The following is a 21,876-nucleotide window of genomic DNA, read 5'->3' as shown; positions in this document are numbered from 1 at the left end:
CCCATACCCCTTTGAATTCTTTCAATGTTTTCATCTTCACCACCTCTTCTAGAAGGGCATTCCAGGCATTCACCACCCTCTCCGTGAAGAAATATTTCCTGACATTGTTCTGAGTCGTCCTCCCTGGAGTTTCATTTCATGACGTTGACCCCAAGTTCTATTGATTTCTTTTCAACAGAAAAAGTTTGTTGATTGTGCATCATTAAAACCATTCAGTTATCTGAAGTTCTGATTCATCTCCCCTGTACCTCCTCTCTTCCAGGGTGTACATATTCAGATCCTTCAGCCTCTCTTCATAAGTTTTCCAGTGCTAACCCCTCACCATTTTGGTCATTCTTCTTTGAACTGCCTCTATAATGTCTTTATTCTTTTTGAGATATGGGCACTAGTGTTGAATGCAGTACTCCAGGAGAGGCCTCACCAAGGACCTGTACAAAAGCATTATCACCTATTTTTTCTTACTGGTTATTCCTCTCTCTATGTAGGCCAGCATTCTTCTGGCTTTAGCTATCACCTTGTTACATTGCTTCGCTGCCTTCAGATCATTAGACACTATCACACCAAGGACCCTCTCCCAGTCCGTGCACATTAGTCTTTCACTGCCCATCACGTAAAGCTCTTTTGGATTGCCACACCCCAGATGCATGACTTTACACTTCTTGGCATTGAATCCCAGCAGTAAAATCTTCCATCACTCTTCAAGCTTTCTTAAATCACTTTTCATTCTCTCTACTTCTTCAGGCATGTCCACTCTGTCGTAGATCTTAGTATCATCCACAAATAGACAAGCTTTACCTTCTATCCTTTCCACCAGGTAGCTCACAAAGATATTGAACAGAACCGGTCCCAAAAAGATCCCTGTAACACTCCACTTAACTCCATTCTTTCTTCAGAGTAGGTTCCATTTACCATTACACACTGTCTCCTGTCAGTCAACCAGTTTGCAATCCATGCTAGTATCTTAGTACTCACTCCCAGGCTTCTCATTTTGCTCAGAAGTCTCCTATGTGGGACCGTATTAAAAGCTTTATTAAAATCCAAGTAAATTACATCCAGCGCTCTTCCCTGATCCAATTCTCTAGTCACCGAATCTAAAAACATTTATCAGATTTCTCTGACAGGACCTTGCCCTGGAGAATCCATGCTGCCTCCAGTCGAATAACCCACCGGATTGTGAATAGTTCACTATCCTTTCCTTCAGCAGAGTCTCCATTAATTTTCCCATCACCAAGGTGAGGCTAACTGACCTTTAATTTCTAACCTCCTCTCTGCTCCCACTCTAGTGAAGCGGGGCCACCACCATTCTTCTCCAATCTTGAGGCACCACTCTTATTTCCAGGGATCTGTTGAACAGGTTCTTAAGTGGACCCGCAAGCACATCTCTGAGCTCCCTCAGTATCTTTGGATGTACCTCATCCAGCCCCATGGCCTTGTCCACTTTCAGTTTTCTTAGCTTTTCCCATACATTCTTTTCTATAAATGGAATTTCATCGACTCCACCACCATCCACAGATTTGTCAACTCATGACTGTCCTTCTCCAGGGTCTTCTTTGGTGAACACCGAACTGAAGCATTTGTTTAATATTTTGGCGATTTCTTCGTCTCTCTGCACATTTTGATCTTTGTCACCTTTCAATTTCACTAACCACTTCGGACCTCTATCCTTTGTCTGATATATCTGAAAAATGTTTTATTACCTCACTTTGCCTCTTTGGCAATCCTTTCTTCCACCTGACATTTAGCTTTCTTGATTTCCTTCTTTGTCTCCCTCAGTTTCACCAGATATTCTTCCCTGTGTTCCTCTTTTTGGGATCCTTTATATTTCCTGAATGCTGTTCTTTTTGCTTTTATTTTATCAGTTACCTCCTTTGAGAACCAGATTGGTTTCTTATTTCTCTTATTTTTGTTTACTTTTCTAACATATAGATGTGTTGCCTTTGTAATTGCTCCTTTTAGTTTGGCCCACTGTTGTTCTAACTCCCACATTTTCTCCCAGACTTCTAGTTCTAACTCCAGGTACTTCCTTATTTTGACAAAGTCCATATTTTTGAAATTCAAAACTTGGGTCTTCATCTGACCTCTCTGAATCCTATTTGCTGAGGTGGGCATCCATCCAGACATAAGATACATTATCCCCATTAGTGAGCACTAGGTTGAGTATCAATCCCTCCTTCATGGGTACCATTACCATTTGTTTGAACAGAGCCCTTGCAGGACATCTACTAGCTCTCTACTTCTGGTAGATTCTGCAGAAGGGATTCTCCAGTCTACATCCGTCAGAATAAAACTTCCAACAAGCAACACTTCTCCTTTCTTTTCCACCTTTTGGATGTCTTTGACCAGATCGCTGTCTAGTTATTCCGTTTGAGGCGGAGGCCTGTAAACCACTCCAGTAAAAATGGATGCATCATCATCTTTTTTTTAGGATGGCCCATAATGCTTCTTCTCCTCCCCACATTCCATGCAGTTCAGTTGCTTGGATATTGTTTTTGACATAAAGAGCTACTCCTCCCCCTTTTCTCTCCTCTCTGTCCTTCCTTAACTAGTTATAACCTGGCATGGCCACATCCCAGTCATGAGAATCCATGAACCATGTCTCTGTAACAGCATCAATGTCCAAGTCTGCCTCCATGATTAGGTCCTACAGGTCTGGGATTTTATTGCCCAAACTACGAGCATTTGTGGTCATAGCTTTCCAATTTTTCTCCCTTGATTTATTGCACTTCCTAACCCCCTTTTCTGCTTTTTGAGCTGATTGATTTTGTTATTTTCTCCTCCCACTTTCTGTATTGCTTGGAGGTGACATGTCAATTTTATTGGCCATTTCCTGCCACCCCCATTCTTTAGTTTAAATGTCTTATGTGATCTGAATTTCTCACTTAGCATCCTCCTTCTTGCTACAGACAAATGTAGTCCTTCCTTACTATATAGCCTTTTACTGCTCCATACATGACCCAACCTCTATTACGTAAAGGGTGTTTTTGTGTGCCCATGGGCTTCAGCCCAACCCCAGACGGATCCAGGACTGAACCGAGGGTTGACGGCATGTTCCAGCATGGCTGACAGTCTTACCCTCTGCCAGGCCTGCAAGCTCCCAAGGCCAACAACATAATGATGTTGGAATGTGAATGGTCCTCCGACCATTCCGAGCCCTTTCGGACCTGCTGCATGGAACAGCGTGGAGCAGCTGGCCTGGCCTGAGGTCGAGGGCAGACGGGCCTTGACACAAAGACATGACAGCAGGATCGATGCAACGGCATCACGGACGAGGACTTGACACCAAGGCTGATACAGACGGCATCAGAGACAAGGGCTGGCACAAGACAAGACACCAAGGTAGCTAAAGACATGACACCAGGGTCGATGCAACGGCATCGGAGATGAAGACATGACACCAAGGCTGATGTGAAGACATCACGGACCAATGGTCGATGCGACGGCATCCCAGACCAGGGTCGATGCGATGACATCAGGAACAAGACATGATACCAAGAGTGATGCAACGGCATCCAGGACGAGATGAGGAACTTGACAAAGTCCAGACGAGATGAGAAGTTGGGCAGAAGGACATTGGCACTGTCTCTCAGGGCGCCCTACTCAGTTCACCCGCGGAACTGAGTCGTGGACCACTCTTTCCCACTGCACGCCCTACACAGCCCGAGGAGGCTGGTCACGGACCATGCTGAGAATGGGACGAGCGCAGGGAAGGATCCAGTCGAAGCAGAACTCCAACGACAGAGCCGATGTCGTCCGAAGCTCCACCAACGGCTGGCAGGACATGATGGCTCAGGAGCACAGGACACCAGTCCACCTGTAGGCTAGTCCACGCTCGGGCAAGACATCATCTGAGGGACCCCCGACCTACAGGACCAGAAGGCTCAGGAGCGCTGAAGACGAAGACACAGGAGCAGGACATCAAGGAATTTGGAACATCAGGAAGCAGAAGATCAAGATGAGACACCAGGACACCTGGACGGGGACCTCAGGCAACAAAGACATGGCATGACGTGACATGACGTGACAACAAGAACTCCATGGAGAAGACGAAGAAGACATGACGGAGCTCTGGCAGGCAGGAGCCTCCAGAGTGAAACAACTCCGATGCAAGGCAAAGACTGACTGACGGAGCAGCCCTTTTATAGGGCTGGTACAGGAAGTCCCATTAAAGGTGGGGCCAGCACACTTCCTGTGTCTGGCCCTTTAAAAGTAGCAGAGAGGTGCAGCTGCGTGCCTAGAGGAAGCAGGAGAGCTGTGCAGGACCACGGACAGCGGTGCTCTCCTGCATGCTGCGATGGCAGAGCAGGGGAGGCAGGCTGGATACAGGCAAGCCCAGGGGCAGCCTCTAGGCTGCCCAACGAGGACCCCATCGATGGCGTTGCGGCACCCGGCCGCGGGGGCAAGCTGATGATAGTGGCTGCCACAGGGGCAGGCTTCAGGGCGGCCTTCGGACCAGAGAAGGAAACACAGTCAGCGGCTCCAGCTGCATGATAAAGACAAGGCCGCGGCTCCGTGCTGCGAGGGAGGCCCCTGACTTTGGCGGCTCTGTGCCGCGAGGAACGCTGGCAGCGCGAAGGGCGGCCTCATGCCGCGTGTTGAAAATGTCGGCGGCTCCGTGCCGCTCTGAAATGCTGAAGACGGCTGAGGTAAGTGAAGCCTGCTCGCAGGGGACACTGCGGGCAGGAGTATTCATAACAACCTCCAATGTATCCAAAACCACTTTCTGTGCACCAGGTTTTGAGCCAGGAATTTAAATGATCTATTATATGGCACAGCTTCTCATTTCCTTTTCCATGAACAGGCATTCTAAAAGGCAATATTCTTTGCTGTGTGTCTTATCTTTCCTAGATTTTGGAAATCTTTCTGTACTTCATGGATACCATTTCTGTTGAGGTCATTGATCCCCAGATGGATGATAATATTGATATCGAAGTTCCTACTTTCTTCTTCAATGACTTGGACTATCTAGTTTGCATTTGTTCTAGCTGAGGATCCTGGAAGGCATTTAACTTTTGTGTCACCATCAAAATGTGCTCCACTTTGATGATTTAATCTTCCAGCAGAAGCAGCTTGCTTTTATGATATTTGATTCTATTGAAGGGCTTCTGGATGCATTGGGTGACTTCTCTTTTAGAAATCACTTCAAAATCTATTGCTGAAGTGTCTTCATTCTCCAAAGCAGAAAAAGCATTATGAAGGGGTACCAGTGGGGAGAGTGGGTCTCTGGTACCACTGTTTGTCACAGAGCCCACTGTAAACCATTTTTGTCACAGAGCTCACTGTAAACCATTTCTTCCTGGGTTTCTGAAACCTTTGTGGGATTTGGGCGAGGGATACTGGATGGGGAGGTTAATTGAAACCTGGACAATTCCTCCCTTAGATGAATCAGTTCCATTTTAATTGCAGACAGCTGAAGGCAAAAGGGACAACCTATGATTGTCCAAGTTACCCAAATAAGTAACTTCTTGAACTGGGCAAATGCTGCCTGATAACCAGCCTTAAAAACCTTATTTCTCTCCTTCACCAGCAGGCTTAGACTGACAATCTGGCAATTCTGGCAAATGCCAGAAAGATCATTCCAATTATGGGCTGGTCGAATTGGTCCATTGGGAAAAAAAAATTCCAATACAATTTCATTCAACACTAAAAACATTTCATTCACCAATATGTATTCAAAATTAAGTATCTCAACTGAAATGCTGACTGATTTGACAAGCAGCTTCTAGATCCTTCTTATCAATTCATGTCAGGTAGCACCATTCTCTTTTCCCATTTTCAGGCCCACATGCACCAAGGGTTAGAAGAGGAAGTAGAAGGTGAAGATGATCTCTGGGAAATGCTCTCCCTTGCAGGTAGATGATCTTCAAGATGAAATGCATGAGGGAGTAGAGCAGGCAGTGGGAAGGCAACAAATAGCTCACTAGCTTGTAGTGCTGGACATGCAGGAAGTGCTGCCCAGAGGAGAGGAGTGCTTCTAAGGAGAGGCGATGCATGCTATGGAAATAGAGGTTCATTTAAGCAGGCAGCTGCTGCAGGCCTCCCAGGCAGGTTACTTAGGGCTGCTGATCTTCTCTGCCCCCTTTCTGGAGTTAGCGTGAAGTTGCCTGGAGACATGCCATGTCCTGGCCATGATCCATGCTGCTGAGCTCCTGCTTCCGATTTAATGGGGGGATCTAGAGCTGCATCCCCAGCTAGGGGGCCGCATGTGTCACGGTGGTTTTCTGTTGCTGTTGCCAATGCAGAATAGTTTGCTCTCATGTCCGATACAGCTCTTTGTGTGATGGTTAGCAATTTTCTTGTCATCCCAGGAAAGGAAGCAATAACCTTCCGTAAAAAGGGGGAAATGGAGCAATCTCTTTTCTGTGACAGAAGTGAAAAAGAGAAGTGCGATTGTGCAACTGCGCCCTATGAAATCCCAAGGACATTCCAAGGTCCGCGTTTGAAAACCCACCTGCATGCTTCTGGCTAGCTTGATCTTTAAAACAACATACATCAAGCCCTGGATAAATGTTCTATTTTAGTTTAAAACAACATACATCAAGCCCTGGATAAATGTTCTATTTAAGTTTAAAACGTGGTGTGGTTTCTTCTTCTTATGTGTCATTTATGCTAGTGTTTTCCAACAGGGCTGCTGAAGCGGAAGTGCAGGTCTGCTGCGAAATGTTTCAACCAGTCAGCCAGAGTCGTCACTAGGGAGAAGAGTTAATATCAGGAAAAAAAAGCCACCATCCCTGCCTGCAGCAGCAAAGTCTCCGGCCTACAGGGATCTCCTCCAGCCAGCAGAGGAAGTTGCTGAGTAGCACTTTGCAGTTGCGACCTACTCTTCCAGGTCCCTGCAGAACTCTGATTGCAGAGGGATGTTGACAGAGGAGGAAGCAGTAGCAGCAGCAGCTATTCAAAGCTCACTTGTTGGAAAGATGTCATGGGCGGGGATGGAAGAGGAATGAAGGGGGACAAATGATTACCACAGAGATATTGGGGAGGAGAGGAAGGGGAAAGTATTTTGTCATTGGGCTGAGAGGGAGAGGAAAAGGAAAGTTATTATGCCGGGAGGTGTGGAGAAAGGTACGTTGGTTACGCCATGGGGGGGGAGGGGGTGAAGATAAGATGAATGCGTCAATCAAGTCAAGTATGACGATGTTTACAGCTCACCCCAATATCAGGATAATTTGAGGACTGGAGAACTAAGGATTTCGGCCCATAGACACTGGCAGATCTGCCTTGGCCCAAAGCAGCCTGTAGGGGCAATTCAGGCTACCATTTTCTGAGCACATATTAAATCTCTGAACCCAAGAAAATGGAAGAGGAATAGCAAAGCATTATATGGACATTCTTCTATATAAGTTAGAACTGAGAAATGCAAGTCCTGCAGAAAGACTGCCTTGGCACTGCCGCCGCTCTGTCTAGCATTACCTTTGCCTGAAAAAAACAGCTTTGATACTGACCGGAGGACTCTTATCTCTAACGCTATTTTGAGACCCATGCGGTTTTCTATGCAAAAATGAATGTTTCACTTTTTTACAAAGAAGTGTGAAATGCCCAGAGAGCAGTGCTTGGCCCTCATCTATTTGCATTGACTATGCATGTGTTATGTGTATTAGAAAAGTAAGTGAAACCAAGGAGCAAAAGGCCCGCCATCAGAGAGAGAGAGAGAGCCCGCCAATACCAACTGAAAACACTCTCGGGACTAGACCAAGGAGCCTGCCAGCATCCCTGCCTGATCTTCGCCGTGAACAGATGCTAAGCAGAGATGCCTGGGCCCAGCTGCTAAGCCTTCCAGACCTGCACACGGATGCAGATGTCTTCACAGAGAGAAGCTACCCATTGCCTTCCACTGCTGTTTGCTAGCTGTGGTGAGGCAATAAACTTTAACTCTCTGTTAAAAGGTCTCAAGTTACTTAGTTTTGGGGGAGATATCCTGAGATTGCTCTGAATTAAATCTGCGTGAACTTTTGATTGATAATCTGCTGTGCTCCTTTAGAAACTGTGAAAGTGCCTCTAACTGTCTAAATAAATAAATCACTGAAACAATCACTATATTAATCAAGTATATTTTAATTGGTAAACTCTTAATAAAATCTCTGACTTTAGATACATTTAATGCATCTTTGTTCTGATTAAAATAAACTCTGTTCTAGAATAGTTTGTTTAATAAATGCATCAATACTGTAATTTGTACATGTGGAGGTTACAATTAATAATTACTCCATATTGGTGGTGCTCTGTTTCCTACAGCCCCACAGCAAGTAGAGAGGGGAGGCTAGATTCAAGCAGTGAGCTGGATTTCATATCCCATGAGGTTCTGGGGGTGGAGCAGGTAAATGCAGGGTGGGAGAGGCTCTGACCTCTCACAACTGGTGATGTGTAACAGGGAGCTCCTGGATGAGGAAGACTAGGGAGGGAGAAGAGTTCCTCCTCTCTGAGCCACAGGCAACCAGAGCGGGAAGTACAAAATTTGTTTTGGTTTTTTTTCAACGAGGTCTTTCATTTCATTTGTATAATTCTGTTCATTTCAATTATTTAAAACAAACAAACAAAAAAAAATCATCAAAATAAGCAGAAAAAAAATTTAACACCCCCCCCCCCCCCCACACACACAAAAAGAAAACAAAAGGAAATTAAGGGGAGAGGTTCCCCTCCCCACTGAAACAAATCTTAGCGCTGCCAAAATTTAAAAATTGACCTGCCTCCCCCCCTCCCCCGCAGATCCCCCAGATGCCTCTTACCACTTCCATGGGGTCTGCAAAGTCCAGCTGGGACAGGAGTAATCTCCAATCTCTCCTGCCCCAGTAGGTTTCAATTTGAACGCGGCACTAGCTGCCCCTGAGGCTGGCACCATTTTATTGTACAATTTTCAAACTGGGGCCCGGTGAGGCAGAAGTGGCTGGGGATCACTCCTGCCTCATTTGGACTTCGGAGACTCCCATGAAAGAGGTACAAGATTTCTGTGGGATGGGGGAGAATGAGGAAAGTGCTGAAGAGGGGGGGAGGGGGAGGACAATTAATTTTTTAAAATGTTGGCAGTGCTGTTTTGCAGTGCTATTTTTATTTATTTAATAATACTTATATCCCATCTATACGAAACCAGATCGGGGCAGAAGCCTGCTACTTTTGAAATGATCGATGAAATGATCAGTTATAATCTGTAGCTATTCCTTCGTTTCAGTAAACAGAACATCTCTCACCAGTTCTTCAAACTCCCATTGACGAAGCTGAAGTCTTTTCATGTTCTTCCAGTGTTTGTCACCAGTTGTGCACCATATGAATATATCAATTTCAAGATCTTTAAGGGGGCAAATCTGAGTAAGCCGCAGAGTGACGCAATATGCAGGGGCTTTGTGTGTGCATGATTAACTGCTGTAGGTATAGGTTCAAACCAAAACGTCCCAAATAGTTTCTCTTTGAACATTTCCTAAAGGCATGCATGTGGAACAGGCCATGATTACTTTGGACCTGCTTTCTGTGTGACTTAGAGTTATCAGGGGAGAAATGATACTTGTAGAATTGAAAGTGCGATCCTAGGCAAGTGTTCTTCTCCACGACTCAAAGACACCACCAGGGAACATTAATGTGCAAAGTGGCTAAATATGTAGCCAAGTGCTTTCCCGGTGTGGCTACATTTACCCACTCTGCCCCGGGGCAATGTTCAAGCGCAGGGATTTAGGCACATACCTCCCTGGTGAGGCACCTGGATCCCTTTGAATCAGGGCTTCCCAAACTTGTCCTGGAGTCTCCACAGTTGGATTTTCAGGATATCCCCTCCCTGATTGCATATAATTTTGTCCTGCGACCTACCAATCTCCCTCAGAGTGCACATTCCTAAAGATGCTTCTTAGTTTATTTTTTGGCTGTATGCATTATTTTGTCCGCAACCCCATAATTTCCGCCAGAGCTCTAAAGGCGTATTTCTTTGTACATATAATTTGGCTCTATAGTGCTCATATAAGTTGTTTGTATATTTTTTGTATTATGCTCATATAATAATGTTTTTCTACTTGCCTGTACCCCCCTGGTACTGTTCCTATTGCTTTCCTAGCATATCTTTGGTCATATAAGTACTGTTCCTATTGCTTTCCTAGTATTTTTGTACATATAATTTGGCTATTTATTGTGCATATAAGTTGGTTGCATATTTTTTTTATATACTGCTCATCTAATAATGTTTTACTACTTGCCTGTACCCTCCCGGTACTGTTCCTATTGCTTTCCTACTGACTGTTTCTCCGCCGTTTTTCTCTTCCTCTTCTATCTTCCTCCTGCTCCCCTCCACCCACCTCCCTGTTTTTTTGTAAATTTCCTCCCGCTTTTCAGTTTTATGGAAACCGGCGTGATGTTTCCCACGAATGTCGGTATAAAAAAGTAAATAAATAAAATAAATAAATAAATATGCATGAACTGTATTTGCATTTACTGACTCTCCAATTACTGCAGATTTATTTCTTGCATATTCAGTTTGGATAATCTAAAAACCTGATTGGCTGAGGGTTCCTTAGAACAGATTGACAAAGCCCTGTCTGAGTATTGTCCTCTCCAAGTATAGAGAGCAGCAACTAATACGGTGCTGAAAAAGGTAGGTACAGGCCTGCATTTGTAAACAGATACACTAGGCCTGTGCTTAGGGCAGCAGAAATCGGGAGGTGGGGAGGGGAGTGGGGGGGAGGAGATCAGGTTGGTTGAAAATTTGCCGCATTTCATTTGTGCTGAATCTCACTCAGCAGAGAGCAGCCTTCTGTTTGCTGATCCAGCCTCGCCCCTCCAGGGAGCATGCGGGGAACAGGAGAGCCTGCAGCAGATACAGCAAAGGGAGATCGTTTTGGGGAGACCAGGAGGGGCTGAGCAGAGATCAGTGATGGAAGGGAAGAAAGGCTGGGGGCTGAGAGATTGGCTGGGAACTTTCCTATACCCCTACCTACCCTTCCTCCCTTTTCCCTTCTCCTCCTTGACCCCTAAACTAACCCTAACTAATCCATTTTTTTTTGTTTATATACTTACTTCACCTCAGCAGCTGAAGCAAGTTGCTTGCACCAGCTGGCTGCAGGCACGCGCCCTCCCATGGGACAGGGCCTAATGACCCCTGCCCCGGTCAGCCCCTGCTCCACCCCGGGTCCCGGCCCGCCCCTTTCACCAAGCCCGGTACTTCTGCGCATGTCGGGCTGTCTTTATTTATTTGTTTTATTTATTTATTTATTTGTTTATTTATGTAAAGGCTTTTATATACCGATAGCCGTTTACACATCGCATCGGTTAACATGGAACAGGGTGATTAAATAATGTAGAATAACGTTTATGTTATTGAAATGTGCTTGGCGCACGCACAGCCCAGCCACACGCGTTTTTGCCCATGCCGGGCTTTTAAAATCAATCCGTTAGTTTTACATTCCTAGCTCTGCATATCCCCCTTTCAAGGACAAACCTGAAATAGATTCTCTCCTCCATCTACCGCCCTAGTTATCTTTTCTTTTGCTTTCACTTTCAGCATCTCATAGCCTTCCCTGTTCTTTCAGTGTTACTTCCTATTGCTCCTCTTTCTGAAATGCCTGGTAATTTTGGAATGCTAATTTTGTACCCTTTTTTGCAAACATCCCTTTGGCATGTTATTCTGGTCTCTTTTTGGCCTTACTTTTACTTACTTTCCTAGCATAAATATTTGTTGCCCTTACCTTAGCTGCTTATAATTTAGCCTGTAGGTTTTTTTTTACTTCACATAGAATGTCCCACTCTTGCAGGCACTCCTTCATTTTGTCAAAGTTGGTACTCCTGAACTCCAGAACTTTGACTTTTCTATGACCCCCTCCCTGCATTGGCTCTTATAGTAAGCCATATCATCAAATGATCACTGGAGTTCAGGCGACCACCTACCTGGACATTAGAACCACTTTCTCAATTTCTAAATATCAGGTCCAGTATTACTCCTCCTTCATGGGTTCTGTTACCTTTTGTCTAAGGAAAGCCCCTTAAAGGGAATCCAACATCTCTCTACTTCTAACTGATCCCACAGACAGGATAGTCCAATTAACATCCAGCAGATTAAAACATCCCAACAGCAATTCCTCCTCCATTCACTGCAGTCTTAAGTATGTTTTTGAGTAGTTCTCTATCCAACTCTTCTGTATGTGCTGGAGGTTTGTCTATCTTTTTGGTTTTTGTTTTTACTGAATTGCGTGTATTGTATGTTTATTACATTGCATTTGTTTATTGTTTATTGTGATCTGCTTTGGATTCTGGTAAGCAGGCCCGAATTTAGGCATAGGTACTGTAGGCAAGTGCCTCCAGTACCAAATGTTGATAGGTACTAGAGTTTTGCCAATGCTGTCGCCATTCAGGCCTGCCGACCGTTCTTCTTCTAGGTTTCCTTTCTGCCACAACAAGGTTGTGGTTCAATACAAGAGTGGCATGACAGTGAGCACTTATTGCTGTGGAGTAGTTGTGCAGCCTCATAGGTGATCCCATGAGGCCTACGCCGACAGCTGGCGAACGCTCCCTGAAGCGGGTCAGACTGGAATTTCGCCTTTACCAGCCTCCTCCCCTCAGGTTGAGCCCTTGGGTTCTGGTGGCCAGCAGGACTTAGTTGGGTCCCAAGGGTGATAGAGAGAGAAATATTCCAAGGGCATGCCAGGGTCAGGACAGGCAGCAGGATGGAGATAACAGAAACAGACTAAGGGTCAGGGCAGATGGCAGACAAGTGTAGACAGGGTACAATGCAAGAAGTCAGGTCCAGGCGGCAGCAGTCATGGTTAGGTCCAAAGCAAGGGATCAGAACCAGGAGATCAAGGCAAGGATGGACAAAGACACACAAGAAACTTTGGATGAGACAGATGGGCAGGGCAAGGTTGGAGCACAGGAACACAGGAACAACCAGGAACTCAGGAACAATCAGGAATGCAGAACAACCAGGAACGCAGGAGCAACATGCACTGCTCTAGGCAGGAGACCCATTGTGAGGCATCTGCTGCTCCTCAGAAGGGGCCTTAAGTAGAGAGGAGCTGGTGGTATCATCAGAGGGCACTGCAGCTGAGTTCCCACTGCGGGCTCTTTAAGAGTGGAGTCGTTGAGCGCATGCGCACCTAAGGGCCATGAAACAGGTCCAGTGGCTTCAGGGGTGAGTGAGGTGGATCTAGGGGCCAACCTGTGAGCCGTCAAATGTAGAAAGGTCTTCCTGTAAACAAATATGGGGCCTCTGCACCAGCTCATGCATTCTCCCAGAAGGCCCTATGGTGCTACACATCTTGCCCAGGTTGCCCTGGTAACAGGAACCCTGTGTTGTTGCAGAGGGTGGAGGGTCATGGGATCTTCAGGGAGGTGCATGAGCCGGTGCAAAGGCCCCCATGTTTATTTAGAGGAAGAAATTCTTGCAGTGCCGATGACCAGGACCTGGAAAGACTTGAAGGCCCCAAAATGAGGGGAGATATACTACTGGACAGCAAGGATGGGAGTAAAAGACCTGGGCAGGGGCTCTGCACCCTCTATTTTATGGGGGAAAAAGAGGATACAGCTTCCTCCCCATGATGATTTCTGGGAGAGTCTCCATTCCCTCCCCATTCACTCCATGGATTTCTAAGGGGAGGGGTGGGGGGGGGGGAGAAACTAACCCCTCTCAACCTGTACCCTGTAATGATTGTAAGGGGGCCCCCCCACCATTCCCTATGAGTGCCTATATTGTAAATCCATCATTTCTGGTAAAGGAACTGTGGAATATAAATACACTGATGAGGATGAAAGAAGTGCCATCTCCTCTTTTCAAAGTGACCCCATACCCTCAGCATTGATGTTGATTTAATAAAGAGGTTAATATTCAGCCACAGCCTGTCTAGTTACGTTATTTGGATAAGCTTATCCAGATAACTTAGAATGGATATTCAGTAGTGCAGTTATAAAATAATGAGCTATATACAAACTTGCTGTTTGAACTCAATTTTTGAGGTACACTTATTAATGTTTTGTACAATAACATTTATTGATGAGAAAGCTTTTTCATATATTTAAACGATTTTTGGAATACCCTCATTACTCTATAACAGTGTTGGTTTCCTGGGTTACTCTTCTATATCTAGGTTTATATGTGAGAATAATAAAGAATACACAGCATACATGCTCCTTACTGGAGATGTGAATACTTCTCTTTTGTCATGAGATTCATCACTTAATCCAACAAACCCCATCAAGCATCCATGGCTTTATTGAATCAAGCATGGCAGACCTCTCTTAAAGAAAATGGCCCCTCTCCTTATCCTGGCCCTCCTCTTCAAGGTGCTCAAGCTATCTCCTTCCTCCAGATGCCAATACGATCCCCATCCCTCCCTTGCCCATCTCACGCTTTACCATTACCAACAATCTTTTGGCCCTTTCTCCCCCATCCAGGGCCGGCCCGTCCTATTAGGTGAACTAGGCGGTCGCCTCAGGTGCCAACCATTAGGGGGTGCTGAAGAGCAGCCATGTGGGGCCACGAGTGAAGCCTATCCTGCTCGCGACAAAGAGGAGTAGAGATTCGGCGGGCTGCAAGCTGTGCCCATCCTGCTCATGGCCCAGAGAAGCACACACTCGGCGGGCACAAATGAGGTAGGAGTTGGGCTGAGACTGGGGAGGGGGGTGCAATGGAGGGTGGAGGGGGCAGGCACGATGGGGGGCAGGTGCAAGGCAGAAGGTTCACCTAGGGCACCTAATCACCTTGTACTGGCCCTGCCCCCATTCCTCTGGTGCCAACACTTCCTTGCTACTTGTTCCTTATTCCTTACTTTTCCGGATTCCAGTTGTCTGTCTGTCTGCCCTTGCCACTTGTTGATCAGCCAGTCGCTGATACTCTGGTGCTAGAAACATGGGCTTCCTTTTCCTTTTTGTCTAACTCTTATCTATCTAAAACATGTTCTGCTTTAGAGTTTCAAGTTTATCTTGATATGTAGCTTATTCTTATTTAAAAGCCACCATATGAAGTAGTGATAATCTAACAACAATGTGCTTTCCCTTGGGGGTTTCTTTTACAACAATTTCCTTACAACAGCGCTGAATACAATTCCTCCCATCCCAGCAGTATAAGCCATCTGTGCATCTGTTAGCCTGTTCAACAGTTTACAAAATAATATAATTTTCACTGTTCCAGAGGTTGCTTGCAAAAGAATATGAAATATAAAAAAAAAAAAACAAATGCCAGATTGCATGGACAGATTTCTTGAAAGTCAATGTAATAAAGAGGTTAAAATGCATTTGAACAGAATTTTACTGCTTCCTGGGAAATAGTGCAAGTAATCCAGCCAAATATGTGCTTAGAAGATCTTACTCAAATCATTATTATTTAAGAGTGATATATGGTTGCAGTTATCTGAGGGATAAATTGACAATATATTTTTAAATGAATAGAGATATTATCTTTGTCTTGTCTCAAAACAAATTTAAAACAAGTGAAAAAGGTGCCTTCATATAAACAACTCCCATCATATCAAAAACAGTGATTTTAATGTGTTCATTCTCTCTTTACTTTGATCCAACATTACCAGTGGTTACAGAAAATTGTTGTTTCAAAAATTAAAAATGGCCACCACCAAGACCCAGAGCCTATGGAGCATTCTGGGTTCCCACTGGATCACCAGGTCGACTTTGTTAGTAAGGGAGAGGTCCGAGGGCAGGGGGTCCACTAGAGATTATGTTGTGTGTCAAGGAGGAATGGGAGGGTAGGGGGCTACTACTGCAGGTAGGGAGCCTGTACTTTGAATCAGGTAGGAACTTATTTTGAAAGGGAGATGGGTAGGTGTTCACCATGAGTCTTCTAAATATTTTTGGTCATACTTTTTCATTATTTTGGGTCACCTCTACAGGCAGCATGGGGGGTGGGCCCTGGGGGGTTTTAACATAAGGGGGTGATTATTTGTGCCATAAGAGCCCATTCATTTTCAGCGTGGCAGCATCGCGACACTAACGCGCATCCCGATGCTCCTGAGAAAAAAGTTAGCGGCAACTCCTGAGTTCTGGATAACTTTCTGGGACACAACATGGTTTGTGTTGTTTGTGGCAAGGCATGTTATTTTATTTGCATAAATTTAGGTATGTATGAGCTGCTTTGCAAGCATTAGCAACTTTTATGCATGCAAAACAGCTCATTTAAATAAGGGGTGGGGTTTTTTGATAAAAATATCACACAATATTGCTCTGATGAGTGATAAACAGTGTGTTTCATATGTTAAATGTGTGTCGCAGCTTAGTAAGTGCCCTTGTAAGCTTATTTATATTGGCAGCACTAAAGGAAAGATTAAGACCAGAATCAGTGAGCACTTAAGTTGGATATGGAACTCCCTCTTGAAGCCCCGTTAATTATCTATTGGCTTCAATTTCAAAACAACGTGGAGGACGTGCGGTTTTCTATCTTGGACATGACAGTTTGCCTTAGGAGGGGAGGGGGAGATATTGGTCTGATATTGTCCATACAGAACAATGCTGTATTTTTCAGTGGCAAATTTATATGTAAAGGTATTTTTTGGTAAGTTCTGAAACTTTTTTGGGGTTTTTTTTTTTAGATTTTTTAAAAATGGATTTTTATTGGCTTGAAGAGCGATGAAACGCCTGTGAGGTGGCAGGCTCCTATTGGTTGTTTTAGAATTTAAGAAAAGCCAGTTGTAAATGCCCTCACTCCGACTGGGGCTGTGGTTAGTAAAAGTCTGGCGACTGGTCCTGTAGATGAGCTGTTGCCAATAACTTTTCTGAGAATCATGGGGTTTATATATAAATGTTTTGTAACTGGTTTTTGTTCTCAGAAATGTTCTGAACTTTCCTGCAGTGGTGATTGTTTCTTCTGAGCCTTCTTGGTAAAGCTGTTTAGCAAAACATAACCCACAGAGAGAAGTACAAAAATATCTTGCTACATCTTTACACTGCTTTCAAGACAGTTTCCTTAAAAGACATTTATAGACTGATGAAATTATGTATACTAGTATTTTTTGGTGCCTAATAATTATATAAGTGGTTATTATCTTTTCCCAAACATACCTTCACTGTTTTTGGTATGGTGGGAGGTGGTCATATGAAGGCACCTTTTTCACTTGTTTTAAATGTGTTCATTCTCTGCTCGATCCAACATTACCATTTGCTAGAAAATATTTTTCTTTGAAAAACTGCTCTATGCCTTATAGGTTATTGGACTCTTTTTTTTTTTTTTTGCTTTTACATTTAGAGTATTGCCACAATCCTGCTTAATATGCCCTTTTCATATATATATATATATATATATATATATATATATAATATTTGTAGTTGGATACAACATACTGATTGGATAATATGGCAGCACAGAAATTAGCTTGACATTCTTAGTTTCAATGAAACTACTTTATTGCTGTCCAGTCCCTGATTATTTGATGACCAGCCAGACACTGCTTTAAGTGTAGATTGGTCAGACATTGGTCTCTTTAATAAAAGACTAATATGTACTGAACTTCATGCTGCTACTTTAATAGGATATTGTCAGGCTAAACGTATCCCTTGGGGTTTGTGTCTTTTTAAGGACCCCCCATCTAAATTCGGAAGATCCTGTTTTTATTGAATGATAGAACACAATTTTGAATAAATGTTCCCTCAGTTTCATGCTTCATATAATTGATAGCTTTAATAAGTTGGTAGCCACTCTGCATATGAAGATTGAGGATAACACTTTGACTATCCAGCAACAAGTAACAGCAGATAAATTTGAACATCAGTTATAAGAGTTCTGCAAGCAAATGGAAGCATTTAGAAAAGAAATTAAATTGAGGAAGATCAATACATTTAAAAGGGATAGGGATAAGTCTGATTATACCAAGGGGTTTGTATACCCATAGATAGATAAAAAAAAAGTGGTGAAAAAGGTGGATAAACAAGTGACTTTTGATACTTCTTCTAGTGATTCATTAGATGGAAATCCTTATGGTTCAGAGCCTTTTTTTGCATATACACCACCAACCACCATTGCAGGATTCAGAGGTGAGGAGCAGGATATTCCAGCAACATGAGATCAACGAGTCACACATTCTCAGACAGCCTCCGAAAATGTTTTAAATTTATAATTCAAGTACATGATATCAGCAGAATTGTATTGGCAAAAGGTTTATCATTCGTTCCTATTATCTAATATGACTTTTTGAACAAGGATTCATTTATTTAATTTTTTTCATCATTTAAAATTATCATCATTTATAAGAGGTATGTCTTCTGCAACTGTTGAGCTTGCCATGGTATTTAGGAAATCTTTATGGATGTCTCCGGGTCCTATTGACCCAATGATCACAGCTTTCGAACAAGTGGTATACTGAGAATTGAAGGCATTGGGAACAAGTTTCACAATTTGTCTAATCAGGAAAGACAAGCATGCAAAGCACTATTATTGGACATTTCAATTGTTATTAAATATGCAGTCAAAAGAGTCAGTTGTCTGATTTACTGTTTTATAAGAAATTATCATGTGATCCCACATTTGAAATTCAGCAAACTATTAAAGCTTTGTTAGTATCTGCAATTTCATTACCATTATGTAATTTGATTTGCTTTATGAGTTGCATCCAATTATTCCAGTCATCATTTTTGTTCCTAAAATCAATATTCCTTCTTGGCCGTCCAATAGTGGCTGGTATGGGTTCAGTATTGGAGCCTGTGTCTATTTACATAGACAAGTATTTACATCATATAGTCCCCAAAATTGCATTCTATATTAGGAACTCATTTGATTTAATTAATGTTCTATATACGATATCTGATTTCCAACATGGATGGTTGTTAGCTACTCTTGACATAACATCCTTATATACCATTACCAACATAGCACAACAGGAGGCTTTTAGGGTAGTCATCTTCAATTGTTAGCCTATGACCAACTGTTAGAGAAAGCGATCTGAACAAATTATGGAGATGGCTTTGGTGAATAATTATTTCATGTTTTTGGGTAATTTATACCAACAAGTGAAAGGCACCACCATGGGTGCTACGATGGTATTATCGGTGGCTTGTTTATATGTAACCAAATTTGAACAAACATAGGTTTATACATCTCAGTTTTGTCCATACATTAAGGTATAGAAATGATATATTGATTGCATTTTCATCATTTGGATGGGTTCTGGGCAGCAATTTCAGGATTTCATAGTTTGGTTGAAGCAACAGAATATACATTTACAATTCACTGCTCATGCTAGTTCCTCTGCTATACCATTTTTGGATATTTTGATTTCTGATACTCCAGTGGAGTTATTGACCATTATATTCAGAAATAAAATTGATAGAAATACTCTACTGGCTTATCATAGTCATTATTCAACAACTTTAAGGAATAATATACTAGTGGACAATTTTTTTGATTGCGGTGTTTATGCTCTTCTGTTTCACAGTTTAAAATACATGCAAAAGAAATGACATCCTGTTTTTGCAAAGGGATTACCCAAATCAAGTAGTCAAGAAAGCATTTAAGAGAGTGTTATATGCTAATCGTGATCTTTTATTAACATCTAAAACTCAAAATGAGTCTTCCCCTTTGGTTTGTGTTTTGCTGTTTTCTAATAAATCATATGCTATCCAATGGATTTTATTAAAGCAGCATCTCTTGTCTCAAAATTTGGCATTCCATATGCAACCTCGATTTGGTTTTTGCTAGGGCAGAAACTTGAGAGATGCTTTAGTGCATTCAGCTTTATATAAACTGTCCTCATCTGGCTCTGTCAAGTTTGGGCATTATAAATGTGGGAAATGTATGTAAACATATATGGGAGTCTTTGGGGTAGATTTTAGAAAAGTACGCCCGCGCGTACCTTTGTTCGTGCACCAGGCGCAAACAAAAGTATGCCGGATTTTATAAGATATGCACGTAGCTGCATGTATCTTATAAAATCCAGGGTTGGCGCACTCAAGGGGGTGCACATTTGTGCACCTTGTGTGCGCCAAGCTCTGCGCGCGCTGCCCGTTCCCTCCGAGGCTGCTCCAAAATCGGAGAGGCCTCGGAGGGAACTTTACTTCGGCCTCCCCCCACCTTCCCCTCCCTTCCCCTACCTAACCCACCCCCCCCCCAGCCCTATCTACACCCTCCCTAACTTTATTGGGAAAGTTACGCCTGCCCCAGGCAGGCGTAACTTGCGTGCGCCGGTTGGCCGCCGCCGTGTAATTCCCTGGCCCGGGAGCGATTTCTGAGGCCTCGGCCATGCCCCCGAAATGCCCCTGGGCTGGAACCATGCCCTCAGAATGCCACGAATGTCGTGCCACCCCCGACACACCCGCCCTAGCTAAGCCCCAGGACTTACGCGCATCCCGGGGCTTGTGCATGCCGCCGAGCCTATGCAAAATAGGTTTGGCGCACACAGGGGTTTTTTTTAAGTGTTACGCACATAACATATGTGCATAACCCTTTTAAAATCTACACCTAAATGTATACCACATCCATTTTTATTGATCTCACATACTTCAAAGCTGTTTTCTGTTATGGGGGTCATTTTCTAAAGGGATCGCACGTGATACCTAGCTCGGGGCGGAGTCTGCACCGGAAGGGGAGGAGTCGAGGCAGCGTCGGGGTGGGCTCTGCGACGGCTTCGCTGACGGCAATAGGTAAGACTCCTTATCGCCACCAGTAGCGCGCCCAATAGCACCACCTTTCACAGGGGCGCTATTGGATGCGAAAGCCAGCAGCGATAACACCATGGTGGTGCGATCGCTGCTGCCTTTTGCAGGCCCGCCGCCCCCCCCTGCCCCCCAGTTACCACCGGATTCTCTAAGGTCTGTGACCTTAGAAATCCAGGCCTATGTTACAATGCTTGCCTCTCTCAAAATGCCTTCCAGTAGTCCTTTACTATTATTACATGTTCAAATATTCAACACATTCCTCAGCAGGTCAACCGTGATATATCTTGTGCTACTAGAAACCTAAGAAAGGCTCCATACTGGTACATATCTTCACTGTTTTTGATATAGTGGGAGGTGGTTAAATGAAGGCACCATTTTCACTTGTTTTAAACTTGTTCATTCTGTTTACTTTGCTCCAACTTTACTAGTGGTTAGAAAAAATTGCTGTTTGAAAAATTGTTATATATTTTATGAATTACTGGACTTTCTTTTTTTGCTTTTCTAATTACTTTTTTTAAATAACAGTATTATATTACTGGCATTCCATTTTGATCTACTATAATGCTAAGCTGATTTTATGCAATATTACTGTTTAGTAGTTGTTCTCCATTTCATATCTGTGCATATTTGGAATCAGTAACACAGAAAATCAGCAAACAGGATGGACAACAGAGTTTTAGTGGAAATTGCTACTTTAGAGAAGAGAAGAAAATTATTGTGCTTTGGGATGAGTGTGAGTGTTGTTTGTCTTTATTTGATTTAGATCATGGAATCTGGGACTTGGTGGAGCTTGCAGAAAAAGTTTTTTTTTATTTATTTATTTAAATACTTTTTTTTTTTTAAATACCTCTATTCAATACATCACTGCGATTTAAAAGAAAGCCATACATAACAAAATTACATGACACTTACAACAAGCTACAAATGACACATGGTGGAAATAATATAGAAAGTAAAACAGGCAGTTTGCCACACCAAATATTAAAAGTAATTTATAAATATGAGCTTAGCATAAATGTAATGTATATCAAGTTGGGCGTAGGTAACATATTTGTGTTAGAACTTTTAAAGGCAGCAGGGATCCAGGCCAGGAAGGGGTTAAAAAGAAACTTTAAGGATTTAATGCTGTGATGACTTGGAAAACCTTACAAAAGAAACACAAATCTGCAAAGAATTCAGTTTGTGTTCAAAATTTATAGCCTTAATCTCTTTGGCACTGAAAAAACACAGTGAGCATTTGCAGGTCCTGAGGCTTCTGTATATCTTCTGGTATGGGGAAGAAAACATATGCTTTTGTATATTAGGGAACTGGAATAGTTTGAA

The sequence above is a fragment of the Rhinatrema bivittatum genome, chromosome 1 (assembly GCF_901001135.1).
Source record: "Rhinatrema bivittatum chromosome 1, aRhiBiv1.1, whole genome shotgun sequence".
In the NCBI taxonomy this organism is placed as follows: Eukaryota; Metazoa; Chordata; class Amphibia; order Gymnophiona; family Rhinatrematidae; genus Rhinatrema; species Rhinatrema bivittatum.
Note: the sequence above shows the minus strand (reverse complement) of the source record.